The sequence below is a fragment of the Diceros bicornis genome, chromosome 34, assembly GCF_020826845.1.
Source record: "Diceros bicornis minor isolate mBicDic1 chromosome 34, mDicBic1.mat.cur, whole genome shotgun sequence".
NCBI classification, from domain to species: Eukaryota; Metazoa; Chordata; class Mammalia; order Perissodactyla; family Rhinocerotidae; genus Diceros; species Diceros bicornis.
In genome coordinates, this window is record NC_080773.1 from 7,196,609 (window position 1) to 7,216,463 (window position 19,855).

The 19,855-nt window shown below is 52.3% G+C and overlaps 1 protein-coding gene across 1 annotated transcript in view; it reads left to right on the forward strand.

Annotated features, from left to right (window-relative positions):
- Window positions 1-13,295: 13,295 nt before the first annotated feature.
- CHST8 (carbohydrate sulfotransferase 8) overlaps window positions 13,296-19,855 on the forward strand; it is a 112,301-nt gene continuing 105,741 nt past the window's right edge. The window contains exon 1 of the mRNA XM_058529104.1: window positions 13,296-13,793. The gene's annotated coding sequence lies outside the window, so the exon portion shown is untranslated. The remainder of the gene's footprint in view (window positions 13,794-19,855) is intronic.

The window sequence follows — 19,855 nt, forward strand, 5'->3', positions numbered from 1 at the left end:
TGTTTGTTAGATGAAAAACAGAGGCATCACCCTCAAGAGCCCTTAATCCTTTCCAGCTGGGATAATAACTAACCCTTTGGCCTCCACTGTCCCAGCTGCTAAATGGGTATAAACCAGGATGCGGTGGACCGGGGGAAGCAAATAATCCTCAGCAATTTTGTGTAATCCTAATTTCATCTAAGTCACTTTAAATGATGCTACCTGCAAAGCATGCTCTGAATTTGGGTCTCCAAGGATGAAGGTGGTCCCTCATGTTTGTATGTGGGTGCCCTGGCACCCTTGTGTTCTTGGGGGCCCCTGGGACCTGGAGTTGGGAGCCTGGATGGGAAGCAGAAGCAGCAGAGGGCCTCCACACACCAGGGCCAGCCCGTGTTGTCTTTCCCTGATGTTTTCAGGATGAACCCTTCTTGAGCCCCAGAGGCCACAGATGTCTGCGCTGCACCTGAGCAGCCACCACAGCCAATGCTTACCCAGGTAGGAGGAGATAGGGACTGAGCACAGTCCTTGATTCTCTGAAGCATTGCCAAAGTCTGGCTCAAAACAAAGACACGAGGACAATCCAGCCTCTCCCCTGGCCTGGCCAGTCCCTCTCTGGTCTTCCTCTGGAAGAAGCAAGGCATCCTTTGTAGATGTGGTTCCCCAAAGAGGTTCCTACAGCTCCTGAGTCACCTTTTCCAAGTTGTGGGAGACATAGTGTCCAAAGATGGGCCATGAAGTGACCTCAGAGATGCACATATGACTGACTCAGAAACGGAGGAGCCAGGCCTTTTCGTGGTGGGGTCACAGTATCTTTTATACGACTGATGGTACTCCACATTTCACCCGACAAAGTCATGCCTCTCAGTCAAGCCTCCATCACACATTCATTCAACAAATATTCATCAAGCTCCTAGTGCATGCGAAGTGCAGCTGGGAAGACAGAGTGACCACGGGGACGTGGTCTCTGGGGAGTCAGTGGGTCTTTCTAATTAGCCACTCGGGGTCCTTGCTCCTAAGCTGAAGGCCTAGGGCACCTTATTGGGAAAACATCACAGCCACAACCATTGCTGCTCGGTGTAAAGGGAAGGAGGGTGAAATTGTGAATTGGGAAAATTTTTTAAAGAAATATTTTCATTGTGAAATAAAACAGACAGAAGAAAACAAGCCAAACAAATGTATAGCTTAAGGAGTTTTTATAACAACCCCCAACCAGATCAAGGACTAGAACTTCCCTGACGTCCCCAGAAGCCGGTCACATGCTCCTCTCCATCTCGGCTACCTTCCCCCTGCAGAAGTGACCCCCGTCGGGACTCCTGGAGTAATCTAGTCTCTGTCTGTATTTACAGTGTTATCACCTCCTTGTGCCTCTCTAGACATATGATGTATTCTTGCCATTTTTAAAAAATCTGATCTATCTTTTGAGTCTCTTTTAATCTCCAGGTTTTCCCCCTAAATCCCTTTCTTTTCTTTACAATTTATCTGTTGAGGAATCTGAGCCTTTTGACCTGCAATTTCCCACTGTCTGGATTCTGCTGATTGATTCTCTCGGTGCAGTTCAAGATGTTCCTCGGTCTTTCCTGCGAATTGGCAGCTGAATCCAGAGGTTGGATCAAACTTGGGTTCAGTCCTTTTGACAAGACCACAGGTGGTGTTGCATTCCTCTGTTCGTCAGGAGGATGTGGTGTCTGTTTGCCTCTCTTTTTGTGAGGTTAACAGCTGTTGCTGCACAATATCCAGCTCTGTTCTTTCACTGGGGGTTTCAAAATGGTGATATTCTATCATTTCTTTCATATTAACTTGAGTACTTCGATAAGGAGATGTTTCCACTCATCTACCATTAGGCTACCCAGTGGTATGGTTCACATTTTAAAGGTGGGATAAATGTTTGATTCTTTCCCTCTGTTTGCCAGTTTTTGAGAGAATGAATTCATTCTTTATCTTCTGAAGATGATGATGTTTTAAGTAGCTTTATGAATCAAGGTTTAAATATATTTGATGGGTTTTAATCCCTTACAACTATAATCTTTATGGAAGCTCAAATGGTTCCATAATTTGGCCACTGGGAGTCTCTTGCAGACGGTTCCCATGTCCTTTTGACATGATCTTTTATTCTCTGCTGGCCTCCTCGCTATCTGGTATGACAAGGTGTTCCAGGCTCATCTTATACATTTCTTTCTCCAGTCCTGGAATCAGCCATTTCTCCAAGATGTCTTGGTTTCTATTAATGGGGACTCTACCTATCTGTCTTTTTAAAAAAACATGAAATGTCAATGAAATGAGAAGACAAGCCACACACTGGGAGAAAATATTGTAAAAGGCATACCTGATAAATAAGCGTTATCCAAAATATACAAAGAAATGAACTATAAAGCCATGAAAAGACATGAAAGCAAGTTTAAATGCATACAGCTAAGTGGAGGAAGCCAATTTGAAAAGGCTACATCATATGTCAACTATATGACATTCTGGAAAAGGCAAAACCGTGGAGACAGTAAAAAGATCGGTGGTTGTCAGAAGTTCAGAGGAAGAAGGGGAGGGAGGAAGGGCTGAATAGGTGGAGCACAGGCAATTTTTAGGCCAGTGAAACTATTCTGTATAATACTATAATGGTGAATATACGTTATTACACATTTGTCAAAATCCATAAAATATATAACATGAAGAGTGAATCCTAATGTAAACAATGGACTTTGGTTGATGTTGGCCAATGTTGGTTCTTTCATTGTTATAAATATATCACATTGATGCTGGATGTTGATGGTGGGGGAGGCTGGAGGGGGTAGGGTATATGAGAACTCCCTGTACTTGCCACTCAATTTTGCTATGAACCTAAAACTGCTCTAAAAAAATAAATTTTATTAGTTAAAAAAAATATAAAATGCCTCATGAGTATATACTGATTCTTCCAATTTAAGTTCAGAATTATTGGGTGTTTACTTAAACTCTTCTTTCTTATACCTGAATTCCTTTTTCTCATCCAAGAATCCTAGTTCTCAAGGACACAGGAGATGACAGAATTAGAATATCCAACAATTACTCATTTACTTTATCCCACATTACACACACAACAGTCTCAGTGTGAAACACTAACACCACCTCTATCAACATCATTATTGGAAAGAGTTAACATTTTTTCCATATGCTTTCCTCATTCTCTTATCCCTCCCATTTATAAATAGCTGTACTATATCTATATGGTCAGAGCATACAGCCATTACATACTATACTCTTTCCTTTTTAATCCTTACTTCCTATTTATTATACATTTAATGTTCGCCTCATCATGTTGATGTCTCTCTAGTCACTTTGCATCTCTGAAGCTCATTCTCTAGTAGATTCCTCAGGAAGGGCTCATGGGAACAATAGTTCCTGAATTTTTGCATGTTGGTTAAGAGTTTGTACTCTTTATACTTGAAAGTTAGTTCTGCTAGATCCTTGGCTCATGTTTTATTTTCTTGGGAACCTTAAATAGGGTGTTCTATTTTCTTGTGGCACAAGTGCTGCAGTCAAAAAGTTGATGATAATCCAACTTTCTATCTCTTACAAATCATGTGCTATTTTTGCCTAGATACTCAAAGGATTTTTCTTTTTCTTTAAAGTCTCATTATTTTACTAAAATTATGGCTTCATGTTGGTCATTCTGGGTCAATATTCTCAGGAACATAGTGTGATATTTCAATTTGTATTTTCAATCTTCTCTTATTTCTGAAAGGTTTTCTTGAATTATAGGTTTTAAAATTTGTTCTGTTCCCTGCTTTTGTTTTTTCTTCAGGGACTCTTCTTCTCTGTATGTTGGATAGTCTTTACCTAGCTTCGAGACTTGTCACTTGCTCTCGAATCCTTTGTATCATGTTCATTTCTTCTTGATTTCTAAAAATTTCCATTTTTTCCATCTTCTGTTTCTTCTAAGGCATGATCTGTCATGTTTATTCTTTTTTTTTTTTGTGAGGAAGATAAGCCCTGAGCTAACATCCATGCCAATCCTCCTCTTTTTGCTGAGGAAGACTGGCCCTGAGCTAACATCCATGCCCATCTTCCTCCACTTTATGTGGGACGCCGCCACAGCATGGCCTGACAAGTGGCACGTCGGTGCGTGCCCGGGATCCGAACCCCGGGGCCGCCAGCAGCGGAGCACGCGCACTTAACCGCTACGCCACGGGGCCAGCCCCTGTCATGTTTATTCTTGTATTCTTTCTAGTTTAGTCTTAATTTCTGAAATTTTTTTCCTTTAAAACCTAATTCTTCCCTGAGTTTGTCTTTTCATTTCTGAGTGTCTTTATTTTTGATTTATGTTGTTTGTCATATCATTTTCTTTATTTCTGTTAGCTTTTTTTTGAAACAGTAGGTTATAGCTTTTGATTTGTCTGGTGGGCATGTCTTCCTGGTGTGCTTTTCATTGTCTGTAGAGATGGGTTTCTACTGCTTATCGTCTTTTTTCTTAAAACAACTTTGTGTGGGATACGACCTTGATCCTTTCCTGTTGCTCATTTTTGTAAAGGTGAAATTAATTTTTCTGACCTTTTAGAAGAGGTTTAGTTCAAGATAGCTTTTCTAACTTCACAAAGCTCCTTGTTTCATTTCACGCGGTTAAAAGATATGGCAGCTTGTTTTCGGAGATTCTGGCTCTTATAAAAACGTCTCCACTTTTATCTGGATCTTCTGTTTCCTTCCTCTCTGGTGTTCCTGCTCTGTTCCATTGTGATTCCTCTTCAGCAGGGTCTCCTCAGTGTGGAGCCCTGTCTTGGAAGGAAGACCTGGCTGGTCAGTTTCAAGAGTTCCCAGGGGATAGGCTATTCCACCCTGCCTTGGATCTTCTTACCTGCTGCCCTTTGCACCTCCACACTATTAGAGTGGGCAAAATGCCTCCCAGTTTCAGCTACTATCCTAAGACAGGATCTCTGTGCTTTCCAGTGAATACCTATTGGCCATTTTGGGGTGCTCTTGTTTTCAGACATGACCAGCACCCTGTTTCTTCCCTTTGCTAGTGTTTCGATGTTTGGGGAGATACATTGCCCACTAGTTTTATTGTGAATGTTTCCCACAGGCTTTTGATCTTGCTATCTAGTTGGTCTGTCTGTTTTTATTAGGGGATTCAAGGATATTCAATTATACCACTAGCATGGCTGCCATCTTCTCAAAAATACCCCAGGGAGAATTTTTAACATGGACACTTTAACACCATCGGGACACACTTTATCACAACCAACCCAGAGGAGAGAAACTATGTACACAGGAATTTGAGTAGAGTGTCTGTGCTGACTGTGACCTTTTAGCAGACCCTGTTGATCCCCTCAGCCCATCTGAGTTCAACCCAGGAGACAGTTCCAAACTTAAGCTCCTGCATCTCTCTTCTTCTCTCTCCAGAGCTTTCTCTGGTATCACCAAAGCTTGTTGGCCTGCCTTGTGCTTCCTGAGGTCACTCTCAAATAAACCACCCAAACCCAAATGCTTGTCTCAGGTCTGCTTTTGGGGGGACACAACCCAAGACAGACACTAAGCCATGTTCCAGAAGCCTTGCCTGTTTCAAACATCTCTTATGTCGTAAAACCTACTTATGAGTTTCAAAAGTGGAATGCTGTTAGCATAATATGTATATTTTTTAAAGCCAGGATTCCTTTATTTTATTTGTTTATTTTTTTGGGGGGAGGAAGATCAGCCCTGGGCTAACACCCACGCTAATCCTCCTCTTTTTGCTGAGGAAGACCGGCTCTGAGCTAACGTCTATTGCCAATCCTCTTCCTTTTTTTTCCCCCCAAAGCCCCAGTAGATAGTTGTATGTCATAGTTGCACATCCTTCTAGTTGCTGTATGTGGGACGCGGCCTCAGCATGGCCAGAGAAGCGGTGCGTCGGTGCGCGCCTGGGATCCAAACCCGGGCTACCAGTAGTGGAGTGCGCGCACTTAACCGCTAAGCCACGGGGCCGGCCCCCTCATCATATTTTTAATAGCTTTTGGTGAGATGTCTTTTTATTCTACCCAAATGAAATGCTTGTCTTTCCTTGTCTACACCCTCTTTACTCCCTCAAAATGCACTGGTTGATTAGCTGTTTCCCTTAGACCTGGTCTTTCCTAAAATTTAGGCTTGTTTTCTAGAATTCAGCAATCCTACCTTGTAATCGTAGAGTCCCCCCTTTTTCTGGGCATGGAAGTGGGAGCTCTTTATCTGTAGGTGCCAGAGTATCCTTTGTGTTTAACAAAATATACATTGAATTATTGTCCCTCTGGCTCTTTGTGGCTGTGAGTCTCATGAGTGAGGACAGGCGAGGTGAGATGAGGTCAGGTCAAATGCCACCTCTTCCATCAAGCCCTCCCCATGCCCCGGGGGAAGACAACTCAGTCACCTCTCTCATTGCTCCATCATAATCTGCCTACATTCTAGTCTGTCTGTCTGTCTTCCTTCTTGACTGTGAGCTGCTCTCCCCTTTGCCTCCTCTTGTCATGTCCCAAACAGCCCCTCAAAGCAGGCTTGCTGGGCAGTCTATGCCTAAAGGCAGGTGTCCCAGACACCTCTATAAGGGGCTGGGCTTCACCCTCAAGCCTGCCTCCAGCTGGTGCGTAATCTCAGCACACCTCTAACCAGGGCTGAGCCAGAGCCATGCCCTGCCCCCCTGAATCTTGGGACAAGGCACTGAGGCTGGAACATGCACAAAGAGTGGACTCATTTGAGCCCAAGACGTCACCACTAAGAGCAAGCAGAAAGGAAGCTCTGTCTGAGGACAGGGATGGGGGACAGAGTGTGACAGGCTTCATGCTGGGACCTGCAGGGCTGCCTTCATGCCACAGGGCCCTTTGCTTGGTGTCAAAAGAGAACATTTGGGTTGTCTTGTTTTTCTAAAGCTAACTTTAAACACTACTGACAGCAAGCTGTCTCCAGCAAGAAAGCCAACAGGGAGGCAGTGGCTCACTGTTTCCATAGCTACCGTGAGGACGCCACTGGGCAGCACTCTGAACTCTAAGCATCTCGGGCTCTGCCTGCAAGATGCAGTTTGCTGGGCTCTGGGAGAACTCAGCAACGAAGTGGCAGTTCCTGATCTCAGTTTCTGCTGCAACTGCGTTCTATTTTCAGTGACAGGGTTTAATTTCTCCAGGTATCCCAGAGCCTCCCTGCAGAACACTCCTGCACCCAGGAATCCCGGGAGGGTGAGATGTCCCTCCCCCCACAAACCTTCTGCAGGTCGTGTCATCTGCTTCCAAAGCCTGGTGACCTTGGTGCCTTCTCCATACAGGGGGATGGCTTCCTGGTGCTCAGTGACGGGCTGGGCATGGGAGAGGAGGGGCTGACAGGAAGTTTTAGCATTACCTACTTCCAGTTTGGAAAACCTTTGGAGGATCTGAGGAACCAAACCCTCTCAGGCTTCTCCAGTTTCTCCTTCATAGGGAGCCTGCAGGACAAGGAGTCGGGTGCTTCTCTCCCAGACTCACTTGGGTGTTTCCTATTGAGGCATCTTCCCATCTCAGGGAAGAGAGGAATGGGCACAGAGGCTGCGAGTCAGGAGGCTTGCTTGGGTGCTGGACTGGGGACAGGCATTCCTGGTCTGCTACCCGTGGACGTCCCTCTGAGGGGCACCTGCCTGACAGATGGGCTCCTCGTGATGGCATCTCCGTGGATGCATCATCCACCAGGCTTTTGTTTTCAGTCTTGGTGGAGAGAGTCATACCGCCAGGTGTTGTGTGGGCTCCTGGCACAGTGTGCAAATACCGCTTACTCAGGACCGCCTGGAGAAGAAGGCAGCACCTACCGCTCCTTTTCCATCTCCCCTGTGGCCGCCCACGTGGTTTATGGCACAATTTGCCTATGCTGAAAGGGTCTGAGGAAACCTTGAGGCTAACTGACTGCCTTTGGGAGACTTTTAGAGTGTGTATCCTCGGACAAGCAATAATCGCTACTGAGCCTGGTGACCCCTTCGCTTTCCAGCTCTGAGGGCGCAGACCTGAGGCTCCTCCAGAACGAGGTCCTTCCAGCCTGGCTATGAGATTGCCACATGTGTGTCTTCTTTGTGTCACATTTCTAAGCCCATGTGCTTATAAACCTCCCCAGTCAGGGAAGTCTTGAGGGCGCATCCTTACCCGATGGCATGCTCCCAGTGGCATCTGATAAATGTTTCTGGAGTGTTCCTGTGGACATATTTTGTTCAGTTCAAAGCAATCCTTTCTTTCCTGTCAAAATCTCCAAACCCGATTCTTAATACGAAGCATTAAATTTAGAAGAGCATTCAAGTTTGCTTTTTAAAAAAATGCTTTCAGCCATCTCAGGGACTCAGAAGAGACTTAAGCCCCACTTTGCTACCACGTGATGGAAAGAGCCGGACTGATTTATAAGCCTTGGTCAGAGTGGAGGAGTTTTGAAAACTCACTCTGGGCTAATGATGCTGGGGAGGAGATCCTGCCCTCGGAGACCCTGCTGCCCCCCTCAGACTCCATACGGCGCACGATGCAGCTGCGTAACCTGCTGCTCTGGGGAGCGACGGGCAGGCACGTGACAGGAGGCTGCGTCTTGTCAATCTGGGCTAAGCCAGAAGGAGTCCTAGAGAATCAGCAATCTCCCCCAGTCAGGGCGCATTTAAAAAGAAGTGCCAGTTATTGATGTCATCCAGTAATTTCCTCATTTTAATAGTCACCTCATTAATGACTAACAACATTTAGCCAAAAAAGAGGGTCAGCCAAGCGAACTTGATTGAACAGAGAGAACCATTTATAATGAGCTCGTTCGGATCCAGATGCAGTTAGATGCACAGAAAGGCTAAAGAGGCATGGAAGTCAAAGTGCATTGACTGCAGAGGGAGGGAGACGCTCCCCCTGCAGGCCTGGTCCTGCCATCTTTGACTGACAGTGAGAAAGTAAACTCCAGCCTGGCCCCGCATGACATGAATGTTGGATCAGTTTCATCCAAATTAAATAGCATTTACTGAATTGTGACAGATAAATCTGCTAGAATTGTAAACTCTTTACCCCAAAGTAAAACGAGAAATCTCCACTGTTTATGCTTAGGGTCTCTCAGACCCCCTCCTGCAGTTAGTCCCCCACCTTGGACAGTGTTCTCTTCCCACCACGGGGCAGCCTCTGGAGGACGACGGCTCTCAAGGATTCATGGGAACTGAAGGAGTCACCAGCAGCAGACCAACCCATTGGTGATTTTTTTTTTTTTTTTAATTAAGAAGCACCAAAATGAACTTGAACTTGGCAAGACCTCAACAGAGAAACCAGGCTGGATCTGAGCCTGGTTTGCAGGATGGGCTGGACTTGGAGTGGGGCCTGCTCCTTCCTGGGCCCTGGGGTCAACCAACGCTCTTCTGCAGACCTGCTCAGCTTAGATTGGGGGAGCATATCCCCTCCTGGAGACCCCACGGGTCCTCTAGCCCCCTCTGCCTGGCCGCTGCCCTCCTCCTCCTGGATGCTCAGCTCCGCCTCTCTCTGCAAGATCCCCAATGTCTTTTCAGTAAGTCCCTCCTTTCCTGCCCGAGTCAGCCACAGTCTGTTTCTGTGCTTCGCAGAAGCTGTGTCTGTTCCCCAACTCTCGTCCGTGCTAAGGACGGACACTGGCGTCACCTCAGCCTGCCCTGGACACCTGCTCTTTAAAGAGAAACTATTCTTATGTCCCCAGGGATGGTGGTGGAATTTCAGAAATGATAACAGGTACGTGGGATACGGAGGTGCCTGGAACCGCCAGCAGCATTGCTAATATAGGGGACACTCAGATGGGCGTGCTGACCTCAGGAACTTTCAGATGACTCAACATAGAAGGGAACAAAGCCACCCGTTCTTTCCAGCTCCTCGGAAACCCAAGTGGTGACAGAAAAGGAGAATGGTCACGGGAGCGGGAAAAAGGGCAGAGAAGGGACACTTATCCAACAAGGACCTGGGGGGGCCAAGGGAAGCCTCTGGGCCTCCTTTCCAGCTGAGGAATTTGTAGGAATCGTGCAAACACAACTCAGGCCTGGAAGGGGCCCAGGAGCCTGGGTTGCACTCCCCTTACTGTTCAAACGGGGGGAGGTTTGCCCTCCACCCCATGCCAGGGTCAGCAGACGCAGCTGGGGAAGGCAGCCGCGTTCCCTGGGAAGAGGCTCCACCTGGACCGTGCTCTGGCCAGCACGTCAAGGGCCCGGCTGTGTGTTGCACCAACTTCGAGAAACCTTGGGGTCACAATACTTCAGAGGCCAGTACCATGTCAGATGCCTGACACCCATGCCTTGAGGTGGCTGATCTGAGTGTGACTCAGAGCTTTCAAACGCTTTCACACTCTCACCTGATCTGCAAGTCCCTGCTGCCATGAGCAGGGCACAGTCTATTGTTCTCATTTTGCAAATAAGGAAACAGGCTGGGAAGGGCCACAACAAATGCCCAGGACCACCTAGCAACGCCTTGGAGAGCTGAAACAGACCCCCTGCTGCATCCCATTATTCTCTCCTTTCTCCCATGGGATACAGGGAGACAGGTGTACCCGGACTTGCCCCTCCACACGGCTCCCATTCCCGCCTGAGGACGGTGCTCCTGTTCTTCTCACTGCAACAGAATGGAGGTTTAAGACCTGGGACTCAGTCTCGCCACTGGGTTTACGTGCCCTTCATCCAACGCAAGGTGCTTCCCCACTGTGCTGCCTTCCACTCCCTGCCCGAAGGAGGGGGAACTCTTAGCTGCAAGGAATAGTCTAGGAGCCCAGAGCCAGGGGAGGGGGTGGTTTGCCCGCCTCCTTCCACTAAACCTGGTCAGGCCCCTCCTCCCTCCCCCACCCCTTTGGAAGCAAACAGAGTGGCTTCTGAACCTCTCTGTTCCCTCTGCTGGGGTTTGGGTTGTGAACTCACAGGGCCATCCACTGAAAATGTCTTTTTACCTTGTTGGGATGCAAAGGGACAAGTTTGCCACTCATCTTCCAGTGGAGACACACATATCAAAAACCGCAAGCGAGCACACAGGGCTCATGCGGAGGGTTTGCAGCCTTTCTCTGCCTCGCTCGCTGCAGAAGCCCAATCTGACTTTCAAAAAAGGGCACGCAGCCCTTGGCAAATCCCGGGAGAAGAACTCAGTGCGTGTTGGTGCCAGAGGCCTCGGGCCCCCTTTGGGGATTTCCCTGAGGGGCTCTCAAAACAAGAAGGAAGTCTGCGTGAGAAATGGAAAATGCAGCGTACCTCAAAGGAATGCAGCATTGTTGATTCCTAGCGGTGTCTGCCTCAATATTAGATGCAAATAAGTGCTAATAAGTACAGTTGGAAAAGCTAATGGAAAACCGTCCCTCCCAGGAGGATCACTGCACGCAGAGGCACGGGGCAGCTGAGAGCATGGTCCGGGTAAAGCCTGTGTGGACTCGTCCTGTGAAAGCGGAGCCTGTGTAGACTTGTCCCATCGAAGGACTTGTGGTCCAAAGCCTCCTCCTGGCTGTAGGGCAAGGCTCAGGGAATGGGACCTCCTCTGCCCATCCTCTCCTACTGCTCCGTGAGTGAGTGTGAGTGTGTGTGCGCGCACACGCACGCGTGAGTGCATTTGTCCTCTGGCGTGTGCATGGTACTGAAGAGATTCCCTTGACTACCACGCCTCTTTGGCGGCTGCCCAGCTAACCAGCGGCCAGGCCCCCGGGTGGTGAGAGAGGGCTGGAGGTGTGGGGACAAGGGGGCATGGGCCCGGGCACCCTGGACTCATCAGGCACGTAGCTTTCTGCTCACTTCACCACCCCCCCGCTTTGTTTTGCCGTCTTCTCTCCTCCTGCTTTGCTCTGACAGCTGTTGGTCATGGGCTGGATAAGGCTTCCACTGACCTGTTCTTCCCGACACTGGAGTCCTTGTCCCTTACATTCCACTCCAGTCTGCACCTGACTGAGGTGGGGTAAGGCGACTCCAGCTGCATACATGTCCCCCTCCACCACACACACAGGTAATGCGGAGCCAGGGGAGTGTGGCTGGGCCTGGTGCCCTGGGTCTGGCATAGTCCCTGAGCTCAGAGTCTTGGAGAGGGAACCCCAGCACCGAACCCATTCGACTTTGGCATCAGCAGTCCAACCCTGGTTCTCCCATCTCCAGATGTGTGGACTCCAGAAACTTGGTGGCATTCTCGTACCTCAGTTTCCTCATCTGTAAAATGGGAATAATAATGCCTACTTTGTTGCTGCGAGAATTAAGGAAGATGGTGATAGCATTGGTTTGCTTCAGTCTGTCTTCTCGTCTTTCCTGGTCTATCTCTGAATGCTCTGAGCTTGTCTGGGGCATGAAGGAGGACTCGGGGCTGCCCTGGGCCAAGTCTGAGTGCCCCCCAGGCCTACCAGAGCCCTAGTACTGGGGAATCCCAGGGCCTCCTCAGGAGTAGCTCTGCTCCCTGCCAGGGTTTTCCCCACCCTCCTCTCTGGGGTCATTCAAGGGCCACCAGTCCACTCCACTCCCCTACTCCATCTCACACTCTGGGTCAGCAGGTTGGAGTCATCAAGCCAACCAATCCGCAAATAAAATAAGAGAGAGGAGGGTGAGCATCCCTCAATTTTGCTGAAGGTATCTCTGCAGGTTTTGAAAGTACTGGGTGTCCCTTCAAGACTAAGAGGTGACTGATTTACAGTTTCATATAGTTCCTGTGAGAAGCCAGCCTGCCTGCCCTCGGCAGCCAGCCAGCAGCTGCTTGCCCCCTGCAGGTGGGGGCTGCCTCTTCTCAGGAAGGACAAGGACGGGATTCAGAGCCCCACCGCCCAACCCCTCTCCCGTCCCTGCTCTGCCCTGGAGCTGTCTGGCTGCGGATTTGTCACGTCCCCATTCTGTCGTCGGCGGTGTGTACGGCGAAGGGTCGGTTGACCCCTCCCAGCTCTCAGGCCCCTGACCCAACAAGGACCTCAATGAAGTAGCCCTCACGGGAAAGCCCGGGTCATGGGGCACTTTCAGCTGAATCCAGAGCCCCAGGAATTTGGAGATCGGTGCCGACACGGGGGCCGAGCCCGCCCAAGACCTTGACCGAATTTCACGGAGGCTGTAGCCCAGGGATCTCTCAGAATCTTCCTCGCGATCAATCCTCTGCGTTCCCCCGGTCCCGCGCCCCCGCAGCGTCCGGTCATGGGCGCGCATCCCTGCCCAGTTGTGTTCACGGCCCGCCCGGGTGACGCCTTGTCTTTTACCCGGGTCGGCGCCGGCGTGCGACCCACTGAGGCAGTGGCAGCACTCTGGCGGCAGTCTGGAGCCAAGTGTCAGCCGGGATTCCGGCTCTCAGGGAACCCGGGAGATGGGCGCGGCCTCCGACACGACTGCCCCCACCCCCGCGGCCGCCGGACCGCGCCCAGCGGCGGATCCTTCGGAGCGGGCGGCCCGTGGGGTCGCGGGAGCCGCAGAGCGCGTGTGGGTGCGGAGCCCGTGAGCTCCCGGGAGGGACGAATAGATCTTAGGAGTGATCCCTCCCGGCCCCGCACCGCCGTCGCCACCACCACCGCGGGGCGGGGCCCAGGCCGGGGGCGGGGCGCCGGACGAGCGCGGCGCTATTTCCAGCCTCGCCGGAGGCTTCGCTCGCACTTCGCTGGGAGCCTTCCCCGCGCGCTGGCGGGATCCGGCCGCGGAGCAGGGAGGAGAGAGGAGAAGGCGGCAGTGGGAAGCGGGGGACGGACCGGGACCGGGGCCGGGGGCCGAGAAGGAACACGCCACCGCGCCCTCTCCGTCTCCTGCGCGCTCCAGCCGCCGGCCCCACGCCGCTCGCCTCACCCACCGCACGGGGTTCTTCTCGGAGCAGCAGGAGGGTCGGGGCCCGAGCTGGGGCGGAGATCCTCTCTGTCGCCCGGGCGCCCCGGAGCAGAGGACTCGCCGTGGAGGACCGCGCCCGAGCTGGAGGCGCCCGCGGCCCCGCGAGCGCCGGCTGCGCCAGGTAAGTGCGCTGCACCCCCGCCCCACCCCTGTCCCCGCCCTGTGCAGGCTCCCAGCAGGGAGAGGCGCCCCGAAGGGTCCCGGGAGGGCCCGGGTCTGCACTGCGCCCCAGCCCCGCAAACCGACGTTGATGGGAGTCCGAAACCGCCGGCGGAGATGGGGCGTGAGGGGTTCCGGTCTGGCCGCACTTTGGGGACTGGCTCCAGTAGCGAGAACTTGAATTAGACTTTTGCTCCATGGATTTCACTTGCCGCCGCGCGTCTGTGAACTGCCGCCCCTCGGGCTTCCTCGGTCCCTGCGGATCCTCTGCTTCTCTTCCCGGCCCTGGGTGCTGGGCGCGGAGAGGCAGCGTCCGGCGCCTAGAGGGCCGTGCTGGAGCGCCCCGGGCGCCCAGGGTTTTCCTGCGCGCTCGGGACTGGGACTCGGGGGCAGGTTGTGGCCGGCAGGGGCGAGGGAGGAGTTAGAGGCCGCCTTGGCTAACTACCAAGCGGCGGAAGGTGCCCCCGCGCTCCATGGCGCGCATCCCCACTCCGCGGCTCTCCAGGGCACCGGCCTGTTTTGTACTCGAGGCGAGTGTGTGTGTATCAGTGATCGTGTGAAGGTGTGTGCGTGCGTGTGTCCAGGAGTGCGGGAGTCGGAGCCTCGGGCGGCTCGGGTGAGCGGTGAAAGGATCCGCTTTGCCGCGGGGCCCAGCGCAGCTCTAGCGGCGACTGCAACTCCAGCTGCCGGCTTCTAGTTCTGCACACAGGCGAAGGCGCGTTCGCAGGTTTTGGCAGTGCCAGTGTGGGCGCTTGGGTCGGAGGTGACCCCTCTCCATTCCCCAGCGCGGGAGTCCCGACGCCCTAACTTTCTCGGTACGTCTGGTCTCCCGGCCCGGCGACCCCGACCCGGAGCTGGCGCGGCAGCCGCGCAACGCCATCGGCCCGGGCATTGCTGCCTGGCTGTCTGTCCTAACCGACGAGTAGGGGCCCATCCTGGCGTTCCCTGTCCCGCAGCCGTCTGGTATGGCAGTGGACCCCGGGTCCTTGGGCGCTTCCCAGCTGGACCCTGAGCCGTGACTGGCTATGCTAAGAGAATGGGCGTCCGGGCGCTCTGTATCTACTTGGCCGGCATTTGGCCCCGGCAGCAGAGCACGAGGGACAGGCGGTTGAGTTTAGGGACCATAGCTCCTCTGGAGTGGACGGTGGGAAGGACAGTGGGAGAGGGGTAAGGGACACACTAGCCCCTTCCCCATCCCCGGGGTGCTTACAAGCTGCACTACCAAGCCTGCTTTCTTTGGGTAATCTCTCACATCTGAGTTTACCTTGACCCTTGCTCATGGGGTGGGGAACCTGTCTTAAGTCCTGCCCTAGAGCAGCACAGCCTCTGGAGCAGGAGTGATAGAGCCCTCATTAAAATTTCCCAACTGTCATGGGCTCTCCTGCCCACTCTCTGTCCTGTCCCAAAGGCAAGGCAGACAGGCTGCAGGAAGGGGTGACACTCGGGTCCCTGGAGGAAACTCTCTTTTAATCCAGACAGCTCACTACACATGGCAGGAGAGGGTTTAGGGAGCCTTTGCCGGGAGTGGAAGCACATTCAAGAGCCTTCATCAGACTTGCTTTTGTGAAGTGACCCATAGAAGGTTTAAAATTCAGATGAGATGGAGCCTCATAGGACGATCAGTAATCCAATAGCATTTGAACAAAGAAAACCTCAAAGTCTGACCCCATCCCATCGCCTGGCCCATTCACCCTGGGACACACTGATGGCACAGCTTATTTATTTATTTACCTGGAATCAGACTCCTTAAGAGTGAATTATGTTCCCCCGGTATTGATTTTTAAAAAGACCCCAAATTAAAAAAGTCAAGGCTTTCTCAAAGCAAGATGAAGGATTAATTATTTGTAGAGAGACATCAATCAGCCAGTGCGGGGGCTCATTTGTAAATTGCCTGAGCATCTTCTGCTTCTCCCTGGCCCTGGCTGGGAGAGGAGCGGGCTGGTCTGACCTCCTGGGCTTGGCGGAGCTTTCTTGGACCGTGACGGGAGGAGGATGCTTTGTAACTCTGTAACTCAGCCTGCTGTTTGAGATGCCTTTTTAATCTTGTAGCCAGAATACCACTTGGGAAATTTCATGCATATTTGCTGTGTTTCCGTAATGAACATTTACTGATTACAGAGTGTCAAGGGAATTTCATTTTTTAAGCATGTATTCAAATCTCTGTTTATGTAAGCTAATAAGTCTGGGAAAGTTTGGCAACTTGCTTTTTTTTTTCTTTTTTGCCTTATGGTTGTTGGCAAAGTATGCCTGGTGGCCTCATCTCAGAATTTACCTTCAATTCACTTAAAAGGAGGAAAGTCAGATTCTCCTGATTAGAAACGTCTTGCAGGCTGCCTCTCTGCTCTCCACTCTGCGTTCCTGCCAGCGGTGGCCTCATAGGCTTTTTGTGGTTTTGCTGATGCAAGAGATGGGCGCTTAGAGCTTTTATCGTTGTTTGCTGATGCGTCTGGTTGGAGGGACCTGCGGTGGGTGCTGGAGTCTTGTGGGGCTGGTGGGAGAACATGTGCCCCATCTTGCCTGCTGCCTGGCCTGGAATCTGAGAGGCCTATCTTTGCTGGACCTGCTGGACCTCCCAGATTTTCTGGTGTGTGGCTGCCACGTTGGAGAAATGTGGAGCAAGGAGGGAACCTATGGGCAGGAAAGTGGACCAAGGATTGTGGCAGCTCCTTAATGAAGAACCTTGGCAATTAGAGTTGGTAAACACTGAGAAATGTGTCCAGCTTTCAGCTAGTCAGAAGGTAATGAGTTATAAACAGGAGATTATGTGGTGCTGGCCCAAAGAGAGCTGTGTGGCCCTGCCGTGGGACAGCGAGAAATTAAAAAAAATTGAGGATGGTTGTCTGGATGTGTATGCGGCAGCGGTGTCCTGGAGCCTCAGGAAGTTTGCTGGGAGCAGACAGGCTGCGTGCTGACAGCGTGGTGACAGTAGGCTCCCTGGCACTGTCCTTGGAGTCATAGCCAGGACTTGTCTGACTCCAGAGCAGCTTGTTCCCTCCCTCCTGGGAAAAGGCTGCCCGAAGGCAGAGGGAACCCCTGGGCTCAGACGACCAGGGGACAGAACCGCATTAGCTCAGGTGGCAGAGGACACAGGAGATGCCGTCTCATTTCTTCCCGGCTGGACGGTGTGCGACCCTGCGGTAAATCACTGTGGCAGAAGATGCGACTTACAAATTGGTCGTGGGAAAAAGTTGTGACTTTTAGCCTGTACAAAACTACCTGTCATTTGTGATCTGGAGCTCTTGCCCGCACCTGCTGGCCACAAAGGCAGCCTCAGCCGCTGACAGCATAGGGAAGCCTGCGTCCAGGTGGGTTGACACGAAGAAGCAACCCTGTTTCCATCTCGAAAGCCACCTTTTGGGAAGTCAGAGAGTAGACACAGCTGCCCTCCCAGGCCTTTGACCTGGATCTCACCATTCTCACTCCCCACCTGGAAGGCCATGCATTTCTGGGCAATCAGTGCTGCTTGTTGCTGATGTCCCTGCCAAGCCATGGCCAGAGCTGGCCCTGGTGAGTGACATTTATTTGAACTAAATTAGAGTTGTCAACACTGAAACCTGAAGCCAGATGACTGTCCACCCCACACTCCCAGTATCAGACCCATTATTGCTCTCCTTCACCCTGCCATCAGTGGATGTTTACTGACCACATATTAGGTGTCAGTCGTTGTGCCAGGCTCCGGGATACAAGGTGAGCGACACCAAGAGTGGTCCCTGCCCTTGTGGGGTTTGGGGTCAGGTGGGAGAAACGTCCTCATCATTCATTCATCACTCGCTGACTCATGCTCTGCCAAACAACGCCATTACTAAACAAATAACCAACCCGTGTGTGATTCTAGGCTATGATCAACATATAAAGAAAACATCTGGTGGTTATGAGACATACAACAGAGTGATCAACCTAGATGCCTGAGGAGGTGACACTCAGCTGAGATCTGGAGGAAGAGCTAGAACTAAGCAGGGAGGGGAGGGAGGGAGGGAGCTGGCCCGGCGCAGGATGTGGATGAATGAGAGGGAGCGTGGAGTGCCATCCAGGGGCTGTGGGAAGGCCCCCGTGGCCAGCAGAATGAAGGCGGGGAGATGTGGTCGGTGACACAGGTGGAGTCCCGGCCATCTAGGGCCTTGAAGGCCAGGGAGGGACTTGGGTCTTGAGCCCACCAGCTGCTGCAGAGCTGGGAGCCCCGTGAGGAGGGGGCTGCAGTAATCCTGGAGGAGGACGCCCGTGGTCCTCTAGGAGGGAGGGACGTGCATCTACCGGGGCTTGGTGCTGGATTAGGCTCAGGAGGGGAGGCTGTGAGGGTGGTTGGGACTGTGACTTCTGGATCACGACTGGGAGCTGTCAGTGCCCTGAGGCAGGGCCGTCCAGACCAAGGAGTCCCAAGCCCCTGTCCACTCTGGTGGGGTTATGTCCTCCAGGGCTGGGGGGTCAGGTGGCTGCTTGTGTGGCCAAGCCTCTGCACGCCTGCCCACCTGGCCCCCCTTCCAGCTTTCCTCTAAGTCTTGGGCCTTCTGCTACCTTCCCCCAGATGTTCGCCGTTTAGCCCTAGCTGGTAGTGAGGACTCAGTAAGCGCCCCAGGCCCAGCGCTATCCAGTGAGGACAAGCTTCTCTGATGCCCGCCTTCCTCTGGAGTTGATTGCCCTCAGGCCTGCTGGCCAGAGGTGGCCCCGGCCTGCGTGTCATCTGCTTAGCTTCCTGGTCTGCTGCTAGGTCCTTTACCTGCCACCCACTTGTATCTGACCGGGCATCTAGCTGGCACTTGCTCCAGAAAGAACTCGTCTTCTGTGCCCTTCCCTCATTCCCAGCCCTCTCTGCTTTCCCTCCTCCCTGTGGGAGCCAGTCTGTATCTGCTCCTGCCCTCTGTGAGGGGCTCTGCCCAGGGCTCAGAGCTCCCAAACTCCCTCTGATGTCACGGAGTTCCATGTGGCTGTCTGCAGCTCGGCTCTGGCCCCGGCCCGATCCGCTCAGCTCTGTCTTCCAGACCTAGAGTTGGGGCAGCAGGTCTGTGAGTCACCCTGCTTCCCATTGTGCCCACGCTGCTGGCTGTGGGCCCCGAGCCAAGCGGCTACTGAGCTGCAGGCAACAGCCCAGGTCGCTGTCACCTTGTCCTCACTCTGCCTGGGCCTGAGCCAGCTCCTCCTGGGCTGGGCCAGACTCGGGATTGGGAGGGATGAGAGCCAAGGAGAGGATGCTAGGAGGTAGAGATCTGCTCCTCCGGCTCCAGGCCTTTCTGGGGCTGATTCCTCCAGCTCTTGGGCTCCTTGCCTGGATAGTGGCCTCATCAGACTGGTTTCCTTTCTATTCTGGCTGCTGCCCTTGCCACCATGGACCACTTAACATGCCCATGTGCTCATCAGTGAGAAGGTGACACAGGAGAGCCCCTCTGCCAGCAGCCCCTAGCCTGGGCACAGGTTGACTCATACTTGGCAGACGAGTCCTCCCCACCTTCGAAGCTGCCTCTTCTTGGGGGCTGACTCATCTCCCTGGACAAGACCCATCTTCCCAAGCCCGTGAGCACTGAGACCCTCCTCCAGCCCTGAGGTGGAGGGCCTTTGCTTCCTGTGCTCCTGAGGGGAGCATCTAGGCACCCAGCAAATACTGGCTGTGGTCTTCCATGTGCAGAGCCTCCTGCCAGGCCAGAGGATGCCAAGGAAACACAAGCAGGTTGCAATCCTGGTGTGAACACTGCCGTCTCTGGCCGTCTTGGCCATGATGAACTCGGCATGAAGAAGATATTCAGTGGTTGCTGCTGGCAGGCAGAGTGAGCTAAACTGTGCAGTCTGTCTACACTGGTGGAGCCAGTGCATTATGCAAACCACCTGTCTAAACTCTTTGAACCAGTGCTCAAAGCAGGCACTTTGTCTACACTGGTGGAGCCTGTGACTGGCGGAGGCCAGTGTTCTGGTCTCCTCTGACACTTTCACCAGGAATACTCCTTCATACACATCTGGGTTCAATGAGAGTCCCACTTCCAAGGACGTTTCCTAGACGATTCCCTCAGCTTGCCCGTGTCTTACTCGAATCTCTTT